Genomic DNA, 20,889 nt, shown 5'->3' on the forward strand with positions numbered 1-20,889 from the left:
CAATCATTAGAAAATATTTTGACCAGTTATGTGCTAATACATCTAACAACCCAAATGAAATTGCTGAATATTTATGAAAATATAAATTACCTAGATTAACATAAGAGGAAATAGAATGCCTAAATAGCCCTTTCTTAGAAAAAGAAATTTAACAAGTCATTAATGAACCCCCTAAGAAAAAATCCCCAGTGTCCGATGGGGTCATAAATGAAATCTACCAAACATTTAAAGAACAATTAATTCCAATACTGTATAAAGTATTTGGAAAAATAGGTGAAGAAGGAGTCCTATAAACTCTTTTTATGATACAAATATGGTGCTGATAACTAAACCAGAATGAACTAAAACACACAAAGAAAATTATAGACCAATTTGTAATATTTTTTGTAGTACTTTTTTCCTTGACCTGACAATTCTGGAATTTGGCTGCAATATCCCTTGGAATTTTCATTTTGGGATTTCTTTCAGGGGGTGATTGATGGATTCTTTCAACGACTGCTTTACCCTCTGGTTCTATGATTTCCTTGATAATATCTTGAAAGTTGCTGTCCAGGCTCTTTTTTTTTTATCATGGACTTTAAGTAGTCCAATAATTTTTTTTTTAATTATCTGGCCTAGATCTATGTTCCAGTTCAGTTGTTTTTCCAATGAGATATCTTACATTTTCTTCCATTTATTCATTCTTTTGATTTTGTTTGACTGATTCTTGATGTCTCATAGAGTCATTAACTTCCACTTGCCCAATTCTAATTTTTAAGGATTATTTTTTTCAGTTTGCTTTTGTATCTCCCTTTCTACTTGTCCAATTCTATTTTTTGAGTTACTTTCTTCAGTCAATATTTGTGTTTCCTTTTCCATGCAGTTGACTCTTTTTTTTCATAATTCTCCTTCATAACTTTTATTTATTTTCCCAACATTTTTTCTATCTCTTTTACTTAATTTTTAAGATGCTTTTTTGAGCTTTTCCAAGAGGACTTTTTGGGCTTAAGACCAATTCATATTCCTTTTTGAGGCTTCATATATAGACAGTGTGACATTGTTCTCCTCTTCTGAGTTTGTATTTTGATCTTCCCTTTTGCCATAGTAGCTTTTTATGGTATGGCTCTCTTCTGTTATTTATTCATTTTTCAACCTATTTCATGACTTTTAAAGTTGTGATCTGCTCCTGGGACACAAGGGTAACTATTCCAAGCTTATTATGCTGGGAGGCAGGGACCTGGTCATTGACTTTCCATACTGGAGCCTCAGGTGTTTATGGCTTGCATACTGCAGTGGGAGTGACTCAGCCTAGTCATGCCTGTTGTGCTAGGGTTCTGGGGTTTGCAATTTGCCTTCTGTGCTGAGGCTGGAGGGCTCCTTGCTGGCCTGCTGAGCCAGGATCCAGGAGCCTTGGTTTCTGATCTGTGCTGTGGCTAAGAGTCTCCTACTGCCTTGCCTGGAAACTGTGTGCATGAGGCTGCGCTTTCCTTTTACCCAAGTGAGACAGATCTTTTCTGAAGTCCTTCTAAGTTATCTTAAGCTAGAAAATTGTTTCACTCCATTTTTTGTGGAATCTGTTGCTCCAGAATCCATTTAGAGGAGGCTTGATTTAACATTGTTTCCAAGGGAAACTGGGGAGAGCTCAGGCAATTTTCTGGTTTCTCTCTGCCATCTTGGCTCCATCCCCATAGACTAATTTCCTTAATGAATATTGATGCAAAAATTTTGAACAAAATACTAGCAAGGTGATTACAGCAATATATCACAAGGTTTATACACCATGACCAAGTGGGATTTATGCTAGGAATGCAGGGTTGATTCAATATTAGGAAAACTATTAACACAATTGACCACATCAAAAACAAAATCATGTGATTATCTCAATAGATGCAGAAAAAACTTTTGATAAAATACAGCACCCATTCCTATTAAAAACACTAAAGAACATTGGAATAAAGGGAGCATTCTTTTAAAGTGATAAGCAGTATCTATCTACTCAGTGTTGAAGCAAAGATACCCATTCTCACTACTATTATTCAATATAGTACTAGAAATGTTAGCTGTAGCAATAAATGAAGAAAAAGAAATCAAAGGAATTAGAATAGGCAATGAAGAAACAAAGCAATCACTCTTTGCAGATGATGTGATGGTATACTTAGAGAGCCCTAGAGAATCAACCAAAAAATTACTGGAAATAATTAACAGTTAGCAAAGTTGCAGGATACAAGATAAATCCATATAAATAATCAGCATTTCTTTATATGACCCACAAAGCCCAGCAATGTGTGTGTGTGTGTGTGTGTGTGTGTGTGTGTGTGTGAGAGAGAGAGAGAGAGAGAGAGAGAGAGAGAGAGAGAGAGAGAGAGATAGGATATCCATTTAAAATAACTGCAAACAATATAAAATACCTGGAAGCCTACCTACAAAAACAAACCCAGAAACTATATGAACCCTAATTACAAAATGCCTTTCATACAAATAAAGGTCAGATCTAAACAATTGGAAAAATATCAAGAGTTCATAGTTAGGCTGAGCAAATATAATAAAAATGACAATTCTGACTAAACTAATTTACTTATTCAGTAACCATACCAATCCAATTACCAAAAAAATATTGATAAAGCTAGAAAAAATAACAAAATTCATCTGGAAGAACAAAAGGTCAAGAATATCAGGGAATTCATGAAAAAAAAAATACAAAGGAACATGACCTAGCAATACTAGATCTACTTGAACTATTTGATGCTGTTTAAGAAATAGAGTGGTTGATCAGCGGGACAGATTAGGTACACAAGACATAGTAATCAATAACCATAGTAACCTATTATTTGATAAAACCAAAAACCCCTGTCTTTGGGATAAGAACTCAGTATTTGACAAAAACCACTAGGAAAACTATAAAACCATAAGACACAGACTAGGTATAGACCAACATCTCATGCCATATACCAAGATAAGGTCAAAGGGGGTGCATGATTTAGACATAAAGAGTGAAAGCATAAGCAAATTAGAAGAGTAAGGAATAGTTTATCTGTCAGATCTATGGGGAAAGGAATAATTTATGATAAAAGATAGAGAGTATTGTGAAATGTAAGACTGATAATTTTATTACATTAAATTAAAAAACTTTTGTACAAACAAAACCAATGCAACCAAGATTAAATGGAAAACAGAAATCTGGGAAACAGTCTTTACAGCAAGTGTCTCTGATAAAGGCATCATTTCTCAAATATATAGAAAATTCAGTCAAATTTATAAAAAATACAAGTCATTCCCCAATTGATAAAAGGTCAAAAGATATAAACAGGGAGTTTTCAGATGAACAAATCAAAGTTATCCATAGGCATATGAAGAAGTGCTCTAAATCACTTTTAATTAGAGACATGCAGATTAAAACAACAGTGAGATACCACCTTATATTTATCAGATTGACTAATATGACAAAAAAGGAAAAGGATAAATGTTGGAGAGGATGTAGGAAAACTGGACACCAATGAACTGTTGTTAGAATTGTGAGGTAATTCAACCATTCTGGATAGCAATTTGGAACTATGACCAAAAAGTAACCAAGCTGTGCATACACTTTGATCCAGCAATACCTCTATTAAGTCTGTATCCCAAAGAGATAACAAAAAAGGGAAAAAAGACCCACACATGCACAAAGTATTTATAGTAGCCCCTTTCATGGTGGCAAAATATTGGAAATTGAGGGGGTGTCCATCGATTGAGGTATGGCAACACAAGCTGTGGTATATGAATGTAATGGGATACTATTGTACAATAAGAAATGATGCACAGGTGAATTTCAGAACAGTCCTGGAAAGACTTGTATAAATTGATGCAAAGTGAAATGAGCAGAACCAGGAAAACATTGTACACATTGTCAGCAACATTATGTGATGATCAACTCTGACTCAGCTCTTCTCAGTAACACAATGATTTAAGTCAAGTGCAAAGGACTCCCAAAGGAAAATGCTATCCACATCCAGTTAAAGAACTGAAGGCCTCCAGTGGGAGGTAGGTGGTGGAGTGCATAGAGCACTGGATCTGGAGTCAGGAGGACCTGAGTTCAAATTTGGCTTCAGAGACATAACACTTACTAGCTGTGTGACTCTGGGCAAGTCACTTAAACCCCAACTGCCTCACCAAAAAACAAAAACAAACAAACAAAACAAAAAAAACAACAACTGATGGACTCTGAATGCAAATAGAAGCATATTTTTTCCACTTACTTTGTTCTTTTTTTGTAGTTTGTTTCCTTTTGATCTGTTTCTTCTTTCACAATTGTGACTAACATGGAAACATTTTACATGATAGCACATGCATAACCTATATCAAATTACCTACCATTTTGGAACAGTGAGGGGATTGAGAGAAGGAGAAAATTTTGGAACTCAAAATCTTATAAAAATGAATGATAATAATTGTCTTGACATCTAATTGGGAAAAACAAAATGCTATCAAAAATAAAACAGCTTAAAAATAAAGTAAAATGAAATGAGGTTGGACTGAATCCCTTATAGTGCCCCTTCAAACAGTGATACCTATGAAATAAGTCCCCAACCTTTCACTTACCAATTGAGTGACCTGATATTTAGACATCTCCAATATCAAAATGATTTATACTTCTTTACCTTTCAGCTCTAGCCTGAACAACAGGTATTAGAAAAGGCAATGGAAATGGACAGACTGGATCAAGGAGGCAGCTTTTTGTTTCTAACAAAGTCAGTAATACCTGGCTTAAAGCTTGAAATGACAAAGATGTGATTTTTCCTCCATCCCTTAAAATTTTGAAATGGCAGCTAAAGAAACCTCAGGAAAAAAAGGATAGGTTTGTCATATTTTAATAAATCCTTGTTAACTTGACTTGACATAATTTGTACTACATGACCAGACTGGGAGCTGTAGGAATAATATAATGGAGCTTCAAGTAGGCAGGAAGGGAAAATAAGGTAAAAAACAAAATATTAACAGGCCAAAACATCAAACTGAATGGAATAGGATTTACTCTATAGCAGGTTTGGTGGCACATTCATGTAAACCTTGATACTGGGGAGGCTGATATTGGTAGATCACTTGAGTTCAGAAGTTCTGAGGTGTAGTGGACTAAATCTATCAGGCGGGCACACTAGTCAGACACAAATATGGCAAGCCTTCACGTGTTGATGGAGGAGAGTGTGGGAACCAGGATGCCTAAAAAAAAGTGAACTGGGGGAGCAGCTAGGTAGCTCAGTGGATAGAGCACTGGCCCTGTATTCACGAGGACCTGAGTTCAAATCCAGCCTCAGATACATAACGTTTACTAGCTGTGTGACCCTGCGCAAGTCACTTAACGCCTATTGCCCAACCAAAAAAAGAAGTGAACTGACTTGGGTTAGAAACAAGTCAAAGAGCCTGATCTGATCAGTAGTAGAATGTAGTTCAAAAGTGTTTACTGTACTTCCAACCTGGAGAAGTTAAGGTGACCTATTCTCTAATATATATGAAAAAAATAGCATCATCATCATCAACAACAACAATAACAACTAAATGAACAAATAAGTAAAAATAAATAGAATAAAAATAAATTTCTAAAAAGATTAAAGTCATTAGAGATAAGTGTAAGGGGTTGTACTTTGGTTAAAAAAACTAAACTAAAATATAAATAATAATAATAAATATATAGCAGAAGATGAAGGATATTGAATGGACACTAGTTGTTCAGGGAAAAAAAACAGGGCTTTTAGTGAATTATAAATTTCAAACAAGTAAGCAGGGACAGTCAAAAAAGACAATGTAATCTTGGACTACTTTGGCAGAGGAAGAGTTTCTAGCACAAGGAAAGTGATCATTCAAATATACTCTGCCCTTATCAGACCTCATTTAGAGAATTGTGTTTAGTTCTGTACACCACAATTTAAGTACATCGAAAAAACTGTTGTGTCCAGAGAAAAGCAACCACAGTGGTGAAGGAACTGCAGTTCATGACATATGAGGATCTACTAAAGGATTTAGTCATGTTTAGCCTTGAGAAAACATTCAGAAGATTCCAGTAGGTGTGTTCAAGTAGTTGAAGAGCTATCATCATCAGGAGTAGGGACTGGGCATGTTTTGTTTGACTCCAGAGGGCAGAAACTGGGAGTCGCAAAGAGGCATATTTATGTTTAATGTCATGCAAGACTTTGTAATTAATTAAGCTGTTCAAAAGTGGAATCATCTGCCTCATGAGGTGGTGATTACTTCCTCCTTAGAAGTTTTCAGAGGATGGAAAATTATTTGTCATATATGGAAGAGTAAAGATTACAATGATGCAGTTGTTTGTTGCTTATGTCTCCCTTTTCAATTCCCAAATTCTGTCATTCTATGTTCGTGGTAGGTGATAGAATAATCTCAGATTCAGGAAGAACTGAATTCAAGTCCTATCTCCAAAATACATTACCTGTGTGATTGTGGTCAAGTCATTTAAACTCCAGGGTCCCCAGCAACTCTTTAGAGTAACATATGACTTCCAAATATATGGCAAGAGCAGTATATTTCTTATTTCCTGGGAAAATCTATCCTGCAACATTTCCACATGTTTCTAGGATCCATTTGTCAATGAATTCATGACTCATCATCATGTCCAACAAGATTTATAAGCACTTTATCTTTGTATGAGGGACAAATCAAAATGCATAGAGATCTAGCCACATATTCAGAAAGATGTGGGTTCAAATCCCACTGCCAGCACATATTGGTTGTGTGTTCCTTGGCAATGCTCTAGGCAACTCTCTATAAATGTAAGCTGCAGAGAAGGTATTGTCATCCATTGGTAGAAGGAGTTGCTCATTTTTTAGTTCCTTTACCAATCAAATCACAGGTCCATGCTGCAAAGCAATTACTCCAGGTATGGCGACGGGAATAAAATGAAGTACAAGACATTATCCCTGTCCTCAAGGAACTTCCAGCCTTGTCAGCAGGGGAAAAAAAGTGTAAGACAAAAGAAATTTCTGGACAATTTGGATGCTATGAAATAAAGTATTACTACAACTAATTCTGAAAAATTCATAGACTTCTGTATTCAAAAATGTTCAATTGCTTCTACTCAGACCAAAAGAGTCTGGTGAGTAAAGATCCTAAGAAGAGCTTCTAAAAATTCAGTACATGTCCAAAGCTATGTGTTAGTTTTAGATAAAATAAGCAGAACATTAATCACTGGGATTTACTGGATGGAAGTAATATTTGTAACAATCTTTAAAAGACAAATTGGGGAAAAGGTTGTTATTTTTCAAAGGATTTGATAACTTACTTCACTGAAGAAAGTAATGTAAAATGCATTTTAATAATGTTGTCTGTTCACAAACTCCATGGGTGTGTAGTGACTTAATACATATAATATGTTTTAGACATAAAGTTTCTTTCTTCTCCTATGAAATATTTTAACTAGCTCAAAATGAGACTATTTTTAAATTATGAAACATTTTTAAAGTTCAAATCTTGCTCTTAGAAAATATATTACTCTAAGCTATGAACCAACACCTCTAATCTCACTGATATCAACCATATAGCTAAGTGCTTCCTTGTGAGAGGTTTATAGGAATAACAATTTGTGTGTTTACCACAAGATGTCACCTTAATTTTGACATCTTATTCTTGGTTTTAAAATATTCTTAAAAAGTTACATTCATTTTTCCTTCATAATTATTGTCAGATTCCATAATTGACTTTTTTCTTTAAATTGCTTGTACTTATTTTTCCTTTCTATATGGATTCAAATTCAAAGTTTGTTTTTTCTTTCAATGACTACTTTCAATATGATTGTCATACTCCTAATCAAACATTTTTCATCTCCAGACCAAAGGTAGAGATGACACATTATACTCTGTCTTGATAATAAGAACAGATTTTGCTGGATACAGGTTCTTTTCTGACAAAGGAATAAAACAGTAAGATAGGAGCAACAGCAGAGAGTGGTCCCAAAAAGCAAAACAAACAAACAAACAAACAAACAAACAAATAAATAAATAAATAAATAAGTTTTTAAGGAGAGTAAGGCCTTTATACATTCTTCCTCACTGTAGTATCAGTTTCTTCTCTTCAGGCCTGAAAACTGAAGTCGATAGACTGAAAGTTCGGCAAGAAAAACAGAAGCAGAAGGCCACAAACCATAGCTTAGTGTTACCAGAATTCGCCACCAAATGTATCCTGAGAATGCTACTACTTTATAGTGAAAAAGAGAGGGTTACATGGATTTTGAAAAGGTTATCTAGTGTACTCTTCCAGCCTCCCAGGAGGAAGAGAACCAAGCTATGACTGATTTATCATAATTGAAAAGGTCATCAGGACCTTTTCAATTTCTACAATTTCACTTGGTAACATTTTAAACCTTATTAATCCTCATTTTTAAGGAATTCTTTCTTATATTATTTTTATTCATAAGAAATAAAATAGTACTTAAATATTTAGTACAGATAGAAGAAAACAAGACAACTAACAATGACACACTACTATTACTACTACTATATCATACTATTCTATATTATACATACAGTATAAAATACAGTACAATGCAATAACATAACATACTGTATGTATATATATATGTGTATGCATGTGTACATATGTACACACACTATGAACACACACATATTCAAATTCTCTAGATGTATCTCTGTAATTTTTATCACAGCCCTTCTGCTTTTGCCAAATGAATGTACTTATATTTCACACCACATATCTTGCTAATCTTTCTCTGTAATTAGCTAATTATTTGCTCATGCTATCACCTTTAGCTGAAATGATTCTTCTGAAATGAAATAATTTGATATGTCCTCATATAATGTAATTAGTATTCTATTTAACATGTTACATCTACTGTAAAACTCAAGACTTTTTGCAAAACTTACATAAAAAGCAGTCTTCCTGGATTTATGCCAAACTGCTCTTACCAATAATTCCTTTAGCATCAGTTCCAGGGGTGGGGAACCTGTGGTCTAGAGACCACATGTGGCCTTCTAGGTCCTTGGATGTGGCCTTTTGACTGATTCCAAGTTTTATGGAACAAATCTTTTTATTAAGGGAATGTGTTTTGTGAAGTTCAGATTCAATCAAAGGGCTGCACTTGAGGAACTAGAGGCCCACATGTGGCCCTGAGCTTGCAGTGCCCCTGGGCACTTCCTCTGGCTTACTTCAACAACCAACTTGGGCAGAAAGATAGGATCCCCTTGGAGCTATTGCTACTTTGGATTCTAGGAGAGAAAACCCTGTAGATTGCATATCTAACACTAGATAGTTCATGAGCTCCCCTAATTGTGCTTTTCTTTAATAATCAACTCTTAGCAAAGACATTTACTGAGGTCATAATAAAACAAATAGCTACAAAATATCTCCCCCCAACTCATAACTAGTATACTTTCCCACAAATACACATAAAATCCTAGTGGAAATATGGGTTCAAACTTAAAATACAATAATAATGTAGCACATGTGTAGGGTGTTCATGTGTCATCATTAATGCTGTTGAGTTTGAATATCATTTCTCCCTTTGTTAGGTCCACATATAGCACCTCTTGGGCATAGCTTAACTGCTGGGCAAAATGCTTAGCAACATTTCCAGTACCTATTCCTCTTTACAGTCAGCTTCTTTTTTTTGTCTCCAAGGTCTTTTTCCTTGGAATTAGTTCCCTTTGAGTTATTGACTCTATATTTAAATCTGTCTGGAGTGTGTCCCTCTGTACCCTGACATGGTTCCTAAACTGAGTAGCTCTGCTTCAAAACTACATGGTCAATGAGAGAGTAGATAAAAAAGAAATTCCTTTCTCCCTCTCCCTTTTATTTTCGGGGATTTCCCCACAGTTAGCTCAGAGCTTTCAATATTTCTTCCAACTCCCCAAGACTTGCTTATTTAAAACCTACTAAATTGTTTGTACATCCAATTAGCTTGTTTCCTTTATTTAATGGGGTTCATACTTCATAAAGGTATCAATGGGCATGGGTCAACTTTTAAAGTTAAACATTTTGTTAACCTTTTGTGATTTTATTCTGTATTTTCTGGGCTAAGGAAGTTGACCAAAAATCAACTCCCCTCCATTATTATTATTATCACTACTAATATGCAGGATAATAGCTTTTATTTATGCAATATTTCAAATTTTCAAAATACTTTATATACATCATATAATTTCAACTTCCCAGTAGTTCAGTGACTTAGGTAGTGAAAGCATTATGTTCTTTGTTTTACACATGAGAAAACTGATGATCTGAGAAATTAGGTGACTTGTTCATGATCACATGGCTAATAAGTGACAAAAGTAGGACCTGAATCAGATTTTCTATTTTACGAAGGAGTACCACCACACTTAAAAATTTACTTTATAACATATTACTTTAGACCTTAAAATACCTTACTCTTTAATTGTTTTGAAGCAATGTATTTGTGTTTCTATTATTCAGCTAAACTGTTTCATGATATAAAGCCAAAAATTTTCTGTCCTACTTTTTTTACATCCCAATATACCAATCATCATTAAGGATACATATAGGAGACATACTCAATATACAGGATAGATACTCAATAAATGTTCATTGAGTGACTGACAGTTTTTAAGAAAAAAATTCAGGGAAATTGAGTTGAGGATAGAATAAGGTTTTATATCTCCTCAAAGAAAGTTTATTTTTAAGAGCAATTAGAATATAGAATTAATATTAATTCAGAAAGCAGAAGTTCTTTATATGTCAGGTGCTTTATATATAATATATTTTAACTCTAAAGTAGGTGTTCAGACAGAAGATAATTCTTAAAAATCTTCCTAAGTATCCATTGTAGTAATTCTATCTGTCATTTTTAAACATTATTTTCCCCAATTACATGTCAAGACAACTTTAAGCATTTATTTTTACAAGATTTTGAGTTCCAAATTTTTCTCATTTCTTTCCTCCATTCCCCTCATCCTAAAATGGTAGGCAATTTGCTATATTTTGGTCCTGTGATATCATTTATAACATATGTCCATATTAGTAAAAGTTGTGAAAGAAAAGACAGCAAAAGAAAAAAAAACATGAAAAAGAATAAAGTAAGAGAAAAACAGATGCTTCAATTTGCATTCAGAGTCCTTCAGTTCTTTAACTGGATGTGGATAGCATTTCCTTCATGATTCTTTTGTACTTCTCTTGGGTCACTATGTTGCTGAGAAGATCTGAGTCATTCATAAATGATCATCACACAATGTTGCTGATACTGTGTACAATGTTTTCCTGATTCTGCTCATTTCATCCTGCATTAGTCCAAACAAATCTTTCTAGGTTTTTTTTTTTTTCAAATCTGCCTCTTCCTCATTTCTTATTGCAAAATAGTAGTCCATTGTATTCATATACAATAGCTTATTCAGCCATTCCCCAACTGATGGGCATTCCCCCAATTTCCAACATTTTGCTACCATGAAAAGGACTGCTATAAATAGTTTGCATATGTAGGTGCTTTTCCCATTTTTATAATCTCTTTGGGATACAGATCTGGCAGTGGTATTGCTGGATCAAAGAGTATGCATGTTTTTGTTTGTTTTGTTTGCTTTTAATGAGGCAATGCATTAAGTGACTTGCTAGTGAGTGTTATGTGTCTGAAGCTGAATTTGGTATGCATGGTTTTAAAGCCATTTGGGCATAGTTTCAAATTGTTCCTTCCCAACATGTATCCTTTTCCTTTTGGGTCATATTAACAAATTTGATAGATGTGAGGTAGTACCTCAGAGTTGTTTTAATTGGCATTTCTCTAATCAAAAGTGATTTAGAACACTTCTTCATATGCCTATGAATAGCTTTGGTTTCTTTATCTGGAAACTGCCTGTTCATATCCTTTGACCATTTATCAATTGTGGAATGGCATGTATTCTTATAAATTCAGTTCTCTACATATTTGAGAAAAGAAACCTTTATTAGAGACAATTGTTGTAATCAAATTTATCTATTTTACATTTTATAATGCTTTATATCTCTTGTTTTGTCATGAAAATGTAACTCATTCAATTTCTCTTTAAGAATTTGAATATTATACTACTTGGTACATATATGATTAGTATTGATATTACTTCTTTGTCTATGGTACCTTTTAGCAAGATGTAGTTTAATTCTGTATCTCTTTTAAGTAGAACCATTTTTTGCTTTTGCTTTGTCTGAGATCAAGATTGCTATCCATGCTCCGTTTACTTCAGCTGAAGAATACTATATTCTGCTCCAGCCCTTTACCTTTACTCTTCATTTGTCTCTCTCTTCAAGTGTATTTCTTGTAAACAACATATTGTAGGATTCTGAGTTTTGGTCCACTCTGCTATTCACTTCCATTTTATTGGAGAGTTCATCCCATTCACATTCACAGTTAGGATTATAACTGTGTATTTCTCTCCATCCTATTTTTACTCCTGTTTGTCTTCTCTCTCCTCTTACCCTTTCCCTCCTCACCAGTATTTTGCTTCTGTCTACTATCTCCCCTGATCTCCCCTCCCTTTTGTCAGCACCATCTATGAACAGTTTTTTCTGCATTGTACAAATTCTATATAAATATAAATTACCAATTTATAAATTGCCAATTAAATTACCTATATATTTATATTTCAGAGAAAAAATGTTATTACTTTGGATTATAATAGCAATTTCTAAATGGTTATGGCTTTTCATGTAATCCCTATTTTTGGACTTCCATATTATTCACTGTGTTATCACAGTCCTTAGTGAAATAATATAATATAAAGTCTGCTTCAGATGATATCCAGTCTTTCATCTCAGTGGAGCTGACATGCATGCAATTCTCAGACAAGTAAGTACATACTCCATAATACTAGCAAGTATATGGAATGGGAAAGATTATCATAAATAATGTGTTTGATAGAGTACATACTAAGTTTTACAAATATCACAAGCTGACTTCACTTTATGAAGTTAATTGGGATTTCTGAAATTGAAAAATCTAAATTCTTTATGCTTTATTTCTATAATAGATGATCCTGAATTTACAATATTATTATTTGGAGGGAAAAACCTTTTGCTTCATCGCAAGTATTTTTTTTTATAATTTCTCCTTACTCACCAAAAGATTTAGAAAATTTAAGTTATACTTAGCATTTTGGTTTGAAAAAGGACTTTTCTTTGATGTGTTTAGCTTTGTCAAGTAGTGACAGTACATCAAAATTAATATATGCAACTTGTGTGGGCATTATTAATGCTTTAAAATACTAAATTATAAAGTATAAAATATGCACTAAGGATTGGACTTCTCTGATCTTTAGCTGTGGCTGTGTGGTTTTATGCTGCCTTCTTTTTTTTTCAGTCTCTACGGGCTGAAGCACCAAAGGCATCAGATTTGAAATATAAATTCTCATTTGTTCTTAGGGACATTCAACTTAAGCAATGAGGACAATGAAAGTTTGTTTACAAGGATGAAATAATATGTAACTAATGAACTAGATATAAAAAAAAATCAGCAAACCTAAACAGTATTTTTAAAATAAATACATATCACACCCTCCCTCCAAAAAGAATCATAAAAGAAGAATGCTTGGATATGAATTAGCCCAACTGCTTAAATTATAAACACACACACACATATGCATGTGCACGTGTATATGTGTATGTATTTGCATACATATATATACAATACACATATATTTCATTAAATATCTCTCAATTGCATGTAAAATTTTTAAATATTCTTCTTTTTTTATTTTGAGTTGCAAATTCTCTCCTTCCTATTCCTCCCCATGCCTTGAGATGACAAGCAATATGATATTGATTATACATTCAAAACATATATCCATCTTAGTCATGATTAAAAAGAAAACACACACACACACACACGAAGAAAAATAAGGAAAGTAAAAAAAAAAAACAAGGTTTCAATCTATCCTCAGAATTCATTAGTTCTCTCTCTGGAGGTAGATATTTTTCATAATGTGTTTTCAACATGCATTTCATGCATACATTTATTTTTGCATATACTTTTTAATTTTGATGATATAAACTGACCCTGCTTCATTCATATGGAACTCTTTCCTTGTTGATGAAGATGAATGTCTCCCTCTTCTTGATGGTTGGGGTGGAGAGAAAAGAGTGAACCCCAGTCTTCACCGGTCCCTTTCTGGGGCTCATTATTTGAGTTTTTCCTGCTTCCAGCTTTGACAAAGAAGATAGAAGAAGGCTAACCTCACTTCAGGTTGATGAATAAAAAGAGTTTTGGAAGGCAGGAGAGGAAATGGCAGTCTCCATCATGTTCCTGTTAAATGATGTTAAATTGCATCTTAATTTCCATCCTGTCAAATTGAAATGGCATTAAATTATTTTATGATAAAGCATTAGATATAAAGTTTGGGGTTCCCTTTTCCTCTGAAAATGACAAAGCAATGAAAGTTGGATGAAAATTGATCATGTCTTCTAGATGAACCCTATTTCAGGAAGCAGATAAATAAACATTAATCCTGTAAACCCCCACCTCCTCTCTGAGGAGAACAGAGTGACCTAAGGCCTAACTTTCTGTTTCCCCTCCTGACAGTAATTAAAGTCTCCCTTAAAGAAAGGTAGGAGAGAAGAGTCTATAGATGCTTATTATGCTTTCCTTTGAGTCACATTCAAAGAAAACCCCACCCCACAGATGGAATCTCAATACTCATATGAGGTTCACTGCACTCTCTTCTTTATATAGGCAATCTTTTTGGACAAAAGAATGTAAGATTCTCTAGGACCATAGTAAATATTGGACTTTAGCTTTGCAAAACTTAAAAAAAATGGCATTTATATATTTTGAATGCACCTCTCTGCTTATAGCTGATTAATGTGTAATTATGTCTTCTGTCTCAATTGAAATATCACATATGAAAGTATTACAATCAATAAATGGAAAATCTGACTTTCATGTGTTGAGTGAATTAATGAGAAAAATAAATATAATTTATGCAGAATGTATAATCTTTTTCAAAAGGCAAAATGATGTATGCTGAAAAATAGGAAACTCATGAGTTTACAAATTATTATTAGTTACCTTAGAAATTGCACTACATCTTTAGGGGATTAAATAGCATCTTAGTTTCCATCCTGTCAAATTTAAATTGTATTAAATTATTTTATGATAATGTTTCAATTAATGATAATAATACTTGCATTACTCACTTCAAAATGTTGTAAAGAAAATATAAAACTGTGCATGCTCTGTAAAAAGTTGTGTGTTGCCACAGTCTGTAAATAATTATGATTGTTATCATCATTACTAGGAAATGCTGCTATATTACAACATCTATTCATTTCTCATTGTGTGAAGTCAGTGACCTTTAGTTATTATAAAAATAGTTTTGAGCAATATCAGTATCAGTCCATTGCTTATTATCTGCTTCTCAATCTCAATTGAGATATATAAATCTGCAAGATTTTACCAAAATATGTGATATTCATAACTTTGCTGTATCACTCAATTTGCTTTTGAAAATTAGTAGTAGTAGTAATAGTAGCAGCAGCAGAAGCAAAAGCAATAGTAGCAGTAGCAACAGCAGCAGCAGCAGCAGTAGTAGTAATAGTAGTAGTAGTAGTCATAATAACAATAATAATATCTTAGGACTCAAATTTTGTTGGGTACTTTCAGTTATTTATCTTTTTTCAAAATAAGTGTCCAGAAACTTTCAGTAGAATGATAATTGAAATGAAATAATTTTGAGCATTAATGGCTGGAAATATAATGAACATGATGTAAATATTGTCATCATCATCATCATCATCATCATCTTCATCATTTCCTTCCAAACATTATAATGCATTTCAAATAGGAAACTAGAGTCATTTCAGAGAAAGTTGGAAGGTATGGAAACATGTCCTGTAGCCTTTTTTTATGATGTGTGATTTAGCTTAATTAGACAGTAAACACCATTCAAAAAAAATTCTGATGAGAAGCATATCCAGGGATGAAGAGATTAAATGAATAGTAATGAAGTTTTTTTTTCCCCTAACAACTCTAGCACAGTATATGTTGATTATACAAAGTTTTGAGGGGGTGAAAGTAATCAGCGCAAATTTAATGTTCTAGGTTTCACCACTACTAAGAACTACTAAGAACTACTAAGAATAGTGCTCAGTAATAAGTTAAGCTTTTCTGGATCTGAAAGTAGAAAACAGTAGTACAACTAGGTCTTAATTAGTGCTAATAATGGATCCAATGAAGTGTTTGCTTATACTCCTCATTGTAGCATTCAAGGGCATATATAATCAGATTATATTTTACATGGCTTTTCTTATACATTTGATCCTCACTCCCAATGTCAGATCTTTGCTTATCTTTTTAAGAATTCAGCTCAGGTCCTATCCATCCCTTGAAGTCTCCCTTGATAGCTATACCTAACATTGTGTATCACCTTTCTTTTAGACCTTAGAACTAGTTCAATTCAATCAAGTTCAAAAATAATTATTAAGCTTCTGTTCCCTTTTAGAAACCATTATACTAAGATTTAAGAGAGACAGTAAGACTAGATAACATGCAATTCCTGGTCTAATGGACATGGACATTGAAATGGGTTATAGTAAATAAATCATACATACATACATACATATATATATATACATACATATAACAGAATATGTAAATATGACATGTACACAAAAAAGGTACTGACAAAAACAATATGATATATGTGAAAGGGACACTGGTTACTAAATGTTGGAAAAGATAAGCTTATAACTGCCATTTAAATTGGGCTTTACAAACATCATACAGAAATCAACTATTGGAAAAAGGGAAATTAAAGGCTTTCAAGAAAAACAGATGATGTGAGTAAAGTACATCAGAATGAAAGGAAAATAATAGTTCAGTTCAGCAATTTTAGAGTAATTATGAGATAAGTGAGGATAGGTGGAGCGATTACAGACTGCAGATGAATGAATTAGAAAAAAGTCACTAAAAGATTAAAAAAACTGACGTGCAGCAAGTAATGAGGAATCAGGAAAAGTGTCATAACACAAATTTCTATTGGATTATGTTGAATTTTTCCCCTCCCTTTCTACATCAACTTTCCATAGTCCATTGTCAGTTATATGTAACAATTTTATATTTTCATTAGGAATCTTAAATTGTGAGGGCAGCTAGGTGGCGCAGTGGATAGAACAGATAGAACACCCGCACTGAAGTCAGGAGGACCTGAGTTCAATTCCCTCCTCAGACCAAACACTTGACACTTACTAGTTGTGTGACCCTGGGCAAGTCCCTTAACCCCAACTCCCTAAGCAAAAAAAAAAAAAAAAAAAGAATCTTAAATTGTGATCTCTTTTAATTCTTATATGACATATTTAACCAAAAATATTATAAGCAACATAAGGACAGTTATTAGATTCATTTGTCTTCTATTCATATCATATTTCACAAGATACCTAGATGCTCAAGAATATTTATTTAAATGAGATATTTACATCTAGAAAAATGATTTATTCAATGAAATATTTCCTATTCCATTGATCTGATTTTATACACTGAAAGTCACTTTGCTAATCAATATTCATTTTAATAATTATATTAAATGATCTTTAATGTTTAAATTAGAATTTTTGTTATAACTGAATGTTACTTTCATTGTAGTACTTAACTATTTAAATAATCTTTTTTATTACTGCACTCTTCATTCCTTTCAACATCTTTTTCATAAAGGTCAACAGAATTATTCTTATTTTTTAAAAAATTAATTAATTTAGTATTAGTTTTACAAAATAAAAAATAATTTACAAAATAAATAAATTAATCCCTATATATTAAATGATATGTCTACAGTCACAAACCTAATTAGTGACCAAACTTAGACAAGAATTATAAACATAATTTTGCTAGCTTAAAGGACTGAATTGATTATTCCTTATCTATTAAATTTCATAATAAAGAATGTAATTTTGAGTAATAGATACTGATTGATGAAGAGGTTCAGAGAAAGAGAGGTCATTGAGGTATAGGGTAATCAAGAAGGATTTATAAAATTGAATCTGTTTTCCTCAAAGTTACCATTGGCCTTTTAATGGCCATATCTGATGACCTTTTTTTTTCTCAATTCACATACTTTTTGACCACTATGATTACATTCTTTGAAATTGTTGATCACTCTCTCCTCCTCATGGTTAATATCTCCTCTCCAGGTTTTTATGACATTGCTCTCCCTTGATTCTGTTCATATGTCCCTGTCTGACTGATACTTCTCTGCCTGCATAGATGAATCTTCATCCAAGTCAGATACACCTAATAGTGAGTATTAGCAAAGATCTGTCCTGGACTCTTCTCTTACCTCTCTACACTATCTAGATCACCGATTACATAAGTATGAGTTCAACTATCATGTTTGCATTTGATTTCCAGATCCATATATCAACACTCTCTTCTTTCCTTAGCACATTTAGCTTCACCAGTTGCCCCTTGGACATCTTGAACAGAATATCTCATAGACATCTCAAATTCAACATATTGAAAAATAGAACTTAATACTTTTTCTCCAAAACCCTCCCTCTCCCAAACTTTTCCATTACTTACCATCACCATACTGAGTCATCCTGGATCATGACCTAAGTATCACCTGAGGCTTCTCAATCACACTCATTCCAAATAACCAATCTGTTGCCAAGTCTTGTCATTTCTAACTTTACAAAATTAACCTTTTCATATACTATCATGCCCTTTACCTTGGAGTATGCCCTATTCACTACACCCTAGATTATGGCAATGACCTTTTAATTGCTCTAACTATCTCAAGCCTCTCCTCATTCTTAACATATCCCCCACTCAGTATTCAAAGTGATTTCCCTAAAGCATTTATGTCTGTCTAATAAATCCAACCAATTACTCAACTTCATTGGCTCCTTATTTCCTGGAGGATGAAATAAAAAACTGTCTATTTAATTCTAAAGTTTTTTGACAAAATGCTCCCTTCCTTCTTACCTTTTGAGTCTTCTTCAATTTGTTTTGCTCCACTTACAATATGATCCAGCAATATTGGCCTTCTTGCTTTTTCCTCACACAGGATGCTGCATCTTTTTACTTTTTACCCTTTCACTGTATGTCCCCTATGCCTATATTTCTCTTTCTGCTTACCATCATCCATTTTCTGGCTTCCTTCAGGACTGAGCTCAAATCCTACCTTCTGAAGGAGGCTTTTGCTGGTCTCTCATCTTCATGTACTGTCAGTGCCATCCTTCTGAGATTATCTTCCATTTACCTTACACATATTTTATAAACACATTTGGGGGGGGGTGAGGAAGCATATTGTCTCCACTATTAGAATGTGATGTTTTGAGGGCAAGGTTTTTTTTTTCCTTGCCTTTTCTTATATCCTAGTTTTTAAGGCAGCTCCTAGCACATATTTTAGAAGTTAATAAATTTTTGTTGACATACCAATATTGTAGGAGATGGCATTTTATTGGTTGTTGTTGTTAAATCATTTTAGTCATATCTGACTCTCTGTGACTTCATTTGGGATTTTCATGGCAAAGATACTGGAGTGGTTTGCCATTTCCTTCTCCAGCTTATTTCATAGATAAGAAAATTAAGGAAAACATGGCTAAATGACTTGCTTAGGGTCACAGAGCTAGTAAGTGTCTGAGGTCAGATTTGAAGTTTCTGAGGCTCAGATCTTCTGGATTTCAAGTCTGGTGTTCTATCCATTGTACAACCTAACTGTCCCTTTAATTTTTATTTTATTTTTTACTATTTTAATTTGAGCTTAAATTATTGATAAGAATTAGATAGTGAGACACAATATGTACTATTGTTAACCTGAAAAAAAACTCTGCAATAAAACCTTGCTATTTCTGGAGGGTTGGAAGGTAATCTAATTTTTATTGCATTATGATCTAAAAAGGATGAATTTAATATTTCTGCCTTTCTGCATTTTATTTTGATGTTTTTTGCCCAAATATATCATCAATTTTTGTGTAGTTACCATGCTCTGGCAAGATAAAAAGGTATGTTCTTTTCTATTCCCATTTATTTTTATCCAAAGGTCTGTCATATCTAAATTTTGTAAAATTCTATTTACCTCCTTAGCTTCTTTCTTGTTTATTTTTTGTTTAGATTTATCAGGTTCTGAGAACAGACAGTTGCAGTCCACCACTAGTATAGTTTTACTCTCTATTTTCTCTTGAAACTTACTTAACTTCTCCTTCAAGAATTAGGATATTATACCACTTGGCGCATATATGTTTAGTATTGATATTACTTCATTGTTTATGTTACCTTTTAAAAAGATGCACTTTTCTTCTTTATCTCTTAACTAGATCTATTCTTGCTTTTGCTTGGTTTGAGATCATGATTGCTACCCCCCCTCTTTTTTTTACACCAACTGAAGCATAATACATTTTGCTCCAGCACCCTACATTTACTCTGTGTGTGTCCCTCTGCTTCAAGTATGTTTCTTGTAAACAACATATTATAGGATGATTTTTTTATTTAATTTTTAACTTATGGAATAAAACAAGCATTTTCATAACATAATACAATAAAAAAAGATGATTGCACATGAAACTATAAATCTACTATGCACAACTTGTGTGTATATTGCATATACATATATGTGTATATTATATATGTATGCATGTAAATTATTCTATACATAGTTCTATTTATCAATTTCTTCTGCTATATAAGATTCTGGTTTTTGATTCACTCTGCTATCCACTTTGATTTCATGGGAGAGTTCATCCCATTCACATTCACAGTTACGATTGCTAACTATGTATTTCCCTTCATCCTATTTTTCCTCATTTGTCTTCTTCTCCTTTCAACCTTTCCCTCATTGCAAGTGTTTTGCTTCTGCCCACAGCCTCCCCCAATCTGGTACCCCTACCCTTACTTAATATCCTCCCCTCCTACTTCCACACAGGGTAAGATTGATTGTATGTTATTTCCTCTTTAAGTCAATTCTGTTGCGAGTAAGATTCAAGCAATGCCCACCACCCACCTTC

This window comes from Vombatus ursinus, unplaced genomic scaffold (genome assembly GCF_900497805.2).
Source record: "Vombatus ursinus unplaced genomic scaffold, bare-nosed wombat genome assembly UNPS02011014.1, whole genome shotgun sequence".
NCBI classification, from domain to species: Eukaryota; Metazoa; Chordata; class Mammalia; order Diprotodontia; family Vombatidae; genus Vombatus; species Vombatus ursinus.